Genomic DNA, 8,389 nt, shown 5'->3' with positions numbered 1-8,389 from the left:
CACTTGTCCACAGCAGGGTCAATCCACGGGAGCCCCGATGGAGGCTGTGCTAAGCACTGTTCGAATTTCTGAAAGTTCCCACCCAGCCTGGACAATTTTGATTGTCCCCCGGGGCACCGGATCCTGCTCTGCTCCCTGTCAGGCTCTGGGTCAAGGTCTGGCTTCATGCTCCCACCTGGCTTCTGAAGGCAGTCGATTCTTTTGTCAGTCTTGCTTCTAGACCCAAATCTCCTCCTCCTGTATTTGTCCAGGTCTGGGGCCTCTTCACTGGAAAGGCCTCTGGCTCCCTCTTTCCTTCTCTCCTACCCACCATAGCTCCCAAGTGTTCTCTGAGGCCTGCTTCTGTCTCCTCCTCTGAGAGGGAATGGGTCCCACCTGGCTGGAACACACCCTCTGTGCTGTTTGGACGGACCCCGTATCAGGTGGATTGTGAGCTTTCGGGGCAGGGACCAAGGACAAACACACGGCGATAGCAGGATGCCCGGGAGACAGAACAGGAGTCCCCCACCACACCTGGGATCCCCATTGCACTGATCACACAGACCTTACCTCCCAGATAAACAGACCTGGGCCTTCTGGGGCACCTGACCTGATGCAGCCAACCCTTCCTCTGACAGTTCCCCATTCTGTCCTCTGCCGCCCCTGCCCTTCCAGGAAGAAACAGCTCTGCTTTCTCAGTGGTAACTTTGGGGCCTCTAGAGCTCTGTGGGGCCCTTCAACTGGGCCAGGGTCCCTAACACACCCTGGCCCGTGTTCCTCAGGTGCTGAGTCACCTGGTGAGGTCACTTTCCAGTGATCTCTCCGTGAGGCCTCCTCCCTGGTCATGGGTCACCAGGCGGGAGCGCTGGGGGGTGTGGCCCCATTGCTGGGAATTCGGGAAGAGAATGTTGATTGCTTCCGTGTGAGGCCATTGGGGGAGGAGGAGGAGGGCCAGCCGGAGTGTTGGAACCCAAGACCCGGGAGCCCACAGCTCCCTCACACTGAGGTGCTCTCGCTCTGGCCACAGTGGCAGGAACGATGGCCAGCAAAGTGGACATCTCCTGCCGGCCCTTCCCCACGTCGCCTGGTTCCCCCCTTCCCACTCTCAGGTTACGAGCTGAGGTGGGTGGGCCCCACTGGGGCAGAGGGCATGGGGCCTGGGCCTCTGCTGGAGCAGTCGGGAGAGCATGCTTTCTTCGGGGGCTGCCAGCAGTGGGGACGCCTTCCTGGAGGCGGGGGTGGGGGTGGGGCGCAGATTCTGGGTGAATCTGCCCCAGGATGTGACCACTGAAGGAGCAGGAATGTGGGACAAAGTTCACTGAGGCTTGTGACTGTGTCCCTCAGGCACTGGGGACCTCAGCATCTGGACTTTGCAGTTCTGTGAGGCAGTGAGTTGATCTTGGCTTCCTGTTGCTCACAGGTAAAGTACGCTGATGAATCCAATAAACCAAGGTTTGGACAATGCCAGGCAATTCAGAGAGCGGCCTCAGAGCCAGAATCTCACATAACCTCGAAGCTGCCTTGCTGGGCAGGTCTCGCTGTTACTACTCGGAAGAGTAGAGGAGGAAAGGTCAGAGGTGAGTGTGGTTTGGCACCTGCGTCTTCTAAACACAGACCTCATCCTTCTGCTGGGTCTCATGTGCCACGGAGCTCTACTGCCGTGCTGGAGTCAGGCCCTGCCCGTTGAAGACACAAGGATGGGGGCTGGACTGCCCACCACCGGAGGAGATAGCCAAGCTGCAGAGGCTCCAGAAACATGTGGGGAAACAGCTCCGGGGGCGGACATGGTCACTAAAATTCATGCTCAGAAAGAATCTGTAATAATGAGGAAAACACTATGTCATAATGTCAAATAAAAAATAGGACAAACTTATAGATTACACACACATATATATATTTATATAATACTCACAATTATGTTTTTCAAAAGGCATAGAATTTTTTTAAGACTAAAAATATAGCAAAATGTTAAAAAGATGATCTTTCCATGGTGGAAATGTGAGTTTTTTCATCTCATTTTTTCTACATCTTTCTCATTTCTTTGATAAATTTGCTTTATAATGAAGCAAATATAATAAGCTTTATTTAAAGAAAAAAACAGAAAATCACTGGGTCACATAGCAGTTTTCCATAAGTACCATTTTCAGTATTGAAAACAAACCAATCCTTTGCCTGAAATGACATCAGGGAAGCTACTCTTGGTCCAGTCCTGCCTTGACCATTCTCCCCTGGCGTTCAAGTTCCAGTCACTGACTTTGGCCGAAATTCACACCCATCCTGTGCCCTCCTATGAGAGCTTGGCTATTCAGGGGGCTCATGTCACACCGCTGCTTGGCAGTAGCCCCTCTCATAGTGAGCTCTAGCCCACAGCAGCCTACAGGGAACTCTGGGCATTGTGCCCCTTTCGCTGGGGAGAAAATCAAGGTCCAGGGGACCTAAGAATTTGCCCTCAGTGTCAGGGCTGGAACCTGAACTGCAATCCATCTGATTCCAAAGTCCACACCTCTGGCCATGATGTGACGCAGCCTCTATTCTAAAACCTTCCTGGGTCACTTGTTTCTTTGACCCTTTCACAAATATTTACTGACCACCTACTATGCCCATGACACAATTATTATTTACAAAGGAGACGTGGAGAAAATCTGAGATATCAGCACACCCCAGCAGCTCACACTGCAGCCCTATTGTCTCAAAGCGGGATGTGTGCAGCCTGGGGGTACCGGGTCATCTTTTAAGCAGCAGGCAGAATACATCACAACTGCTATTTGTAGCTGTTTTCTAATATTTTTTCATTTCTATTTTTAAGCATTTATAATACACGTGATATACTGCATACTGCATGTCTGCTCAGCGGCTCAGTTGTGTTCAACTCTTTTCGACCCTTCGGACTGTGGCTCCTCTGTCCATGGGATTCTCCAGGTAAGAGTACTGGAGTGGGTTGCCATGCCCTCCTTCAAGGGATCTTCCTCACCCAGGGATCAAACCCGCGTGCCGTGCAGATGGAGTCTTTACCACTGAGCCACCAGGGAAGCCCATACCCTATAGTGACATCCTTATAAAACATAGGTGATAACTCTTTGATTGGCATATGATCTTGTTTACGCGTCCATGTACATGAAGCTGTACATCACGGTGATCAGGGAAGGCTTGTGGAGAAGGTGCGAGCTGCACTGGGATGGGTTAATCTGGGCAGAGTGAGAGAAGAGGCCATCAAAGGCGACATCACAGCCCGGGGGGAACTCAGGGAATGGGATGTCAGCCCCCTCATCCTTGCCCCCTCCTTCAGGCTCAGAGCCTGCAGAGCATCGGCTGGCCCTGGCGACCTCTGGGCCCCTGAGGTTCAGCCTGTGCCCACTTGGTCTAGCAGTTAGGCTCCCACCCTTGCCTAGGACATGGCCCCAAACTCAGGGTCTTTGGAGTCAGATCCTCCTCCTCCTCTCTTCCAAGAGCCCTCCATGTTTCCTCCTAGACCCAACTGCTCCCTCCATCCCACCCCTTTCAGCCCAGCCTAGCCCACCTTGAACCCTGGGTCTGTGGTCCCCACTCTCCACCTCCTCAGCCTCTGCCCTTCTGCTCCTTCTGCCTGCATCTTGTGGGACTGACTGCCCTCGGGACCCACTGCCTGAGAAAAGCTGCTCATTCTCCAAAATCCAAGGCCAGGCGGTGGCCATGGGGCCAGCTGGAGGTTTTCTCTTGGGTCCCTGAGGCCACTTCCAAGCCTTTGCTCCTTGAGCCCTGCCTCCTGTAAGCTCAGACATCCAGCCCAGGCCCCCTCAGCCCCTTCCTTGCCTCCCTCCACTGGGCGCTGCTGTACCCCTCGAACACTCTATGCTGGCACATCCCACTGCAGCTGACCTCACACTTCACCATCACACAGCGCCTTAACACCTTCAATTCTCCCATTTATCTGTCCCCACCTGCTTCTATTTCCTTCTAGCTTAGAACCCAAAGAATTTCCAGCAAGGGCTATCCATCTCCTCGACCAGGAGTGACCAACCCTCAGGCTGTGCCCTGAGTCCATCCCCTTCTGCTCCCTTGGGCAGTAACCTGCTCCTTCAGATCTGCTCCCCTCCTTCCTGCAGCCTCAACTCTCTCTTTTGAACCTCTTCCTTCAGCAAATTTGCTTATGTTTCCGTGTTTCCAATGTTAATAACAGAACAATCACCCACCTCTTGGCTTCCTCTTGCCCCTGCTCTATCTTTTGTCCTTTTTTATGGTCAAGCTTCCTGAGATTGTCTCTATTTTTCTCTCAATCCATTGCACACTGGCCTGGGTATTACACCATCACAATGGATTGCTCTTGACAAGAGCACCAGGGACCTTGTCAACTTATTCCCTGGATGCCTGATCCTGGCAGGCTCTCCACAGCCTCAAACATATACTCATGGGAATTTGCTCTCAGTTTAGTTTACATACCACCCCTTCCTGCTTCCCTTGTCCCCACCTCAACTGCTTCTCGGCTCCCTCCTGGCATCTTCATGGTAAATACTCCTCAAACACCCAGGGGAAATTCTGATGCAGCTGGTCTGAGAAGGGCCAATAATTTGCATCCCTTACAAGTTCCTGAGTGATGCTGCTGCTGCTGGTCCACAGACCACGCTTCAGAACCACCACTTTATAGAGGAAAGTTAGCCTTGGCCTGAGCCCTTCAGTGAATATAGCAGGCTCGTCGCAAAGTGGGCCCCTGCCACCCAAGCTAGGGAAGGTTCTGGCTCCACTTGGGCTCAGCTCACAGCAGTGAGGACTTTGACAGTGGCTTGCACTGACTCTTGGCTCATTTTCCAACTTACTCCTAGTCATTGTTGCTGTGGCTAAAGAACAGAACATAGGCACTGAGTGTCATTATTGGTGCTCAAAGCGGAGATAAGTGGCAGGGATGCCCATCAAAGGGTGTTCTGCCTGCTCCCAGGTCAGACTCAGGCCTTCCTTTTCTCCGCTGCATTTTCTCTTTGCCCCATCTTTCGTGTTTTAAGAGCACACCAAGCCATACTTCTGCAGAGACCTAAAAAATGTTATCTAGTAATTGCATTCAGAATTCTCCCTCAGTTTCCTCTGACTCCCTGAGCTCCATCCGCAGCACCCACTTCTGGGCTGAAAGTCAGAGGACTCTCCACACAGGGCAGATGTCCCCCAAAGAGGAAACAGAATGCACGTGTTCCTGCTATAGGAACATAAGGACAGCCTAATACCGAGGCCAGGGTCATTCCACAGGGCTGAGCCTTAGAGCTGCTAGGCTCCTTCCTCTTTGCCCTGCGTCTGCCTGAGGGGCTAAATAAACGAACTTCACCTTGGGCCCTTGCCAAGGGTCTGCCTGTTTCCCACAGCAGCCTGAGCTGATCGTATCTGCATAGGAAGGAGGGCTGGCGTGCTTGTGCTCACGAATGTATGAAGTCTCTGAGGCAGGGGTTGACCCATATCTGACTCAATCACTCAAAACAGCCACAGTTTACTAGAGCCTGTGGAACAGTGCCTGGATCCTTGCCTAGTACTCAAAAGATGCTCGATAAATATTTGTTGAGTGAATGAATGCGTTCACTCCAGGATAATCTGCTCATTCCAAGAAATCTGACGCGATTCTGGCTGCTCTCATCTAAACCGAGTTTTTCCTATTTCTTTTAATCTTTCCCTTTTTAAAGTTCTCAGATGGGGCATAAAACAAATCCTCTTTCATCCTGCCAGGGAACATGGACCATGGAACCAACACACGCATGAACATCCCTGACAATGGGCTCCCTGTGCACTCAGCCGACCCAGCCATCCCTCCAGCGGCCACACCACAGAGGGAGCCCATGGCAGCCCCCCAGATGAACATAAGGCTGCCTCTCCTTCTCTAGAGATCTACAGCTCCTGGAATCTGCCAGGGCAGGTGACTCCTGGCAACTGTGCTGGTGTCCCTCCCCTTGTACACTCCTCGTGACATGCGCCCTGCATTCTCAAGCCTCAGGGGATCTGGGGCCTCAAACAAGGACTAAGATCAAAGAAGGGTCAGGGATGTGAGCCAGGTGTCAACAAAAGGCAGATGAAAGATGTTTTTAATGAATTGATTTGATCGCCAACTTGTAAAATAAACCTGCTTTTTGGAGCTAAGAGTTGGGAAGATCTCGCCCAACTCTGCTTCTTTCATGCCTGGTTCCCCTTATGGATCAAGCTGTCACCACACAGCCCTCCCCGTAAGGAGGTCACAGTGTTGCTGGGCAGACAAAGCCATCTTCATCAAATAGCCACACAATGTGACAACATGGCAGAGGTTAAAGGAGTCATTCTACAGCCTGTCACAGTATCATAAATGATTACTGGTGAGTTTGGTGTTACATTTTTCTAGCTTTGAATGCATTAGAAAAAAAATTTATAACCCTTTACAAAAATGCTAAAGTTCATGTGGCTAAACTCATGCTAAGTGCCCCCTGCCGAATGTGCTCCTTTACTTGGACAGTGTGACTTCCAGCCCCTGGCCTAAGAAGACTCCCCATGTGCGGCTCTAGCAGATAACTATTGCCCCCGAGGCCAGCCAGGCAGACATGGAGCATGCTGGATAGGGCTGGATTGTGCTGCCCTACTGGGCCATATGGCCCAAAATCGGAGCCCAGGTTTTCCTCTCTGGGCTCAGATACCTAAGTGACTTGTTGGAGCAGAGCCCCTGGAGCACAGCAAGCAGGAAGTCTGTTCACCACTCAGCCAAGGCCGGGGTCTACCACCCTCCCATCCTGGCCCTTTGCCTCCACAAATAAAAGGCAGTGTAACTCCACTCTCTCCCATTCCTTCTGTCAACATCCAATGCAATTCATGACCTGGCATCTTCAGGGAACTCATGACAAAAAGAAATAGGAGTCAACCTGCCAGCAATTTTAGCCCAGACTGATGTTGAGGGAAATGTGATCGCTGCCCCTCGAAGCTGGGGAGGGGCAGGAACCCAGTCCTCCACCCGTCCCAGGGCTGACTGGGGTGTGGACACTTCCCCAGAAACCCATGCAAGGTCATGGGGCAGACCTTGCTGCAGACATTGTCTTTTGGAGAAATCATCCCAAAGTATTTCACAAGTGTATGAGTAAACACCAGCCTAAAGTGTGACTCTTCAGAGGAAAAGTGAATAATTAATCTAAGTTTCAAATACTGAATATTTTTCAATAAATGTTGATTCTATTTGTATATCTCCAATCCACAAGTATTATTAAGAAGGTTTGGAAATGCTATTGAAGATAAAGAATAGAGAAAACATGTTTATCTCACTTACAGATATGTTCAGCAGTGTTGTTAACTCGGACAATGTCCAGCTCTGAGCTCACATGGGAATCAGTCACAGAGATGCTGTCCATGTCTATTATGCTTATGATGTTGAGCTGAGGGCTTTTGTCATGCTGCCTTCTTCCTTTCTAAAAATGTGTTCAGAAGAAAAGAAAAGGATGTTTAGGTTGCAATACGGAGAAGGCAATGGCACCCCACTCCAGTACTCTTGCCTGGAAAATCCCATGGATGGAGGAGCCCGGTAGGCTGCAGTCCATGGGGTCATGAAGAGTCGGACAAGACTGAGCAACTTCACTTTCACTTTTCACTTTCATGCATTGGAGAAGGAAATGGCAACCCACTCCAGTGTTCTTGCCTGGAGAATCCCAGGGAACCTGGTGGGCTGCCGTCTATGGGGTCGCACAGAGTTGGACACATCTGAAGCAACTTAGCAGCAGCAGCAGCAGCAGGTTGCGATAACAAAATACCATAGCCCCAGGCTAATAAGCAACAGAAATTTGCTTCTCATTCTTCTGGAGTCTGGAAGTCCAAGATCAAAGCGTTGGCAGATTCCTGGTTCGTGGACAGTGTCTTCTCACTGTGTCCTCACAAGGGGAAAGGAGGCTTTCTAGGGTCCTTCATATAAGGGCCCTAATCCCATTCCTGAGGGCTCCACGTTCATGACCTCATTGCCTGCTAAAAGCCCCACCTCCAAATATCATCACTGTCAGGGTCAGGTGTCAATATATGAATTTGAGGGGCACAGCATTCAACCTATGCATGCACACATGCTAAGTCACTTCAGTCGTGTCTGACTCTGTGCAACCCTACAGACAGCAGCCCACCAGGCTCCTCTGTCCACAGGATTTTCTAGGCAAGAATACTGGAGTGGGTTGCCATTTCCTTCTTCAATTCAATCTATAGCAATGCGCAAAGAAGAGAAAGAAAAGCAAGAAAGATGATGGAAGCATACACCCAGAGCACTACGTGTTTGGTGACCACTGCATAAACTGATGTGCTGGAGTGACCTCTGGGCGTGTTGAGGATCTGGGCATCCATAAGATTGGCTAGAGGCTGTATGCACTTTCTAGAACCCCAGAGAGGGGCATTATGCCAGGAAAGGCCTCCACTTGCCCACACACATAGATCATTGACCAAGCTCAGTTCTGACTGCCAGTTACAAGCTACT

General features: G+C 50.9%; 1 long non-coding RNA gene across 1 annotated transcript; it reads left to right on the top strand.

Annotated features, from left to right (window-relative positions):
• Positions 1–1,487: 1,487 nt before the first annotated feature.
• Positions 1,488–6,815, top strand: LOC138089180 (uncharacterized). The gene is made up of 3 exons (XR_011145785.1): positions 1,488–1,556; positions 2,786–2,898; positions 5,659–6,815. It is a non-coding gene; the product is annotated as an uncharacterized lncRNA (long non-coding RNA).
• The last annotated feature ends 1,574 nt before the right edge of the window (positions 6,816–8,389 follow it).

This window comes from Capricornis sumatraensis, chromosome 1 (genome assembly GCF_032405125.1).
Source record: "Capricornis sumatraensis isolate serow.1 chromosome 1, serow.2, whole genome shotgun sequence".
In the NCBI taxonomy this organism is placed as follows: domain Eukaryota; kingdom Metazoa; phylum Chordata; class Mammalia; order Artiodactyla; family Bovidae; genus Capricornis; species Capricornis sumatraensis.
This window is presented reverse-complemented; position numbering and strand designations above follow the sequence as displayed.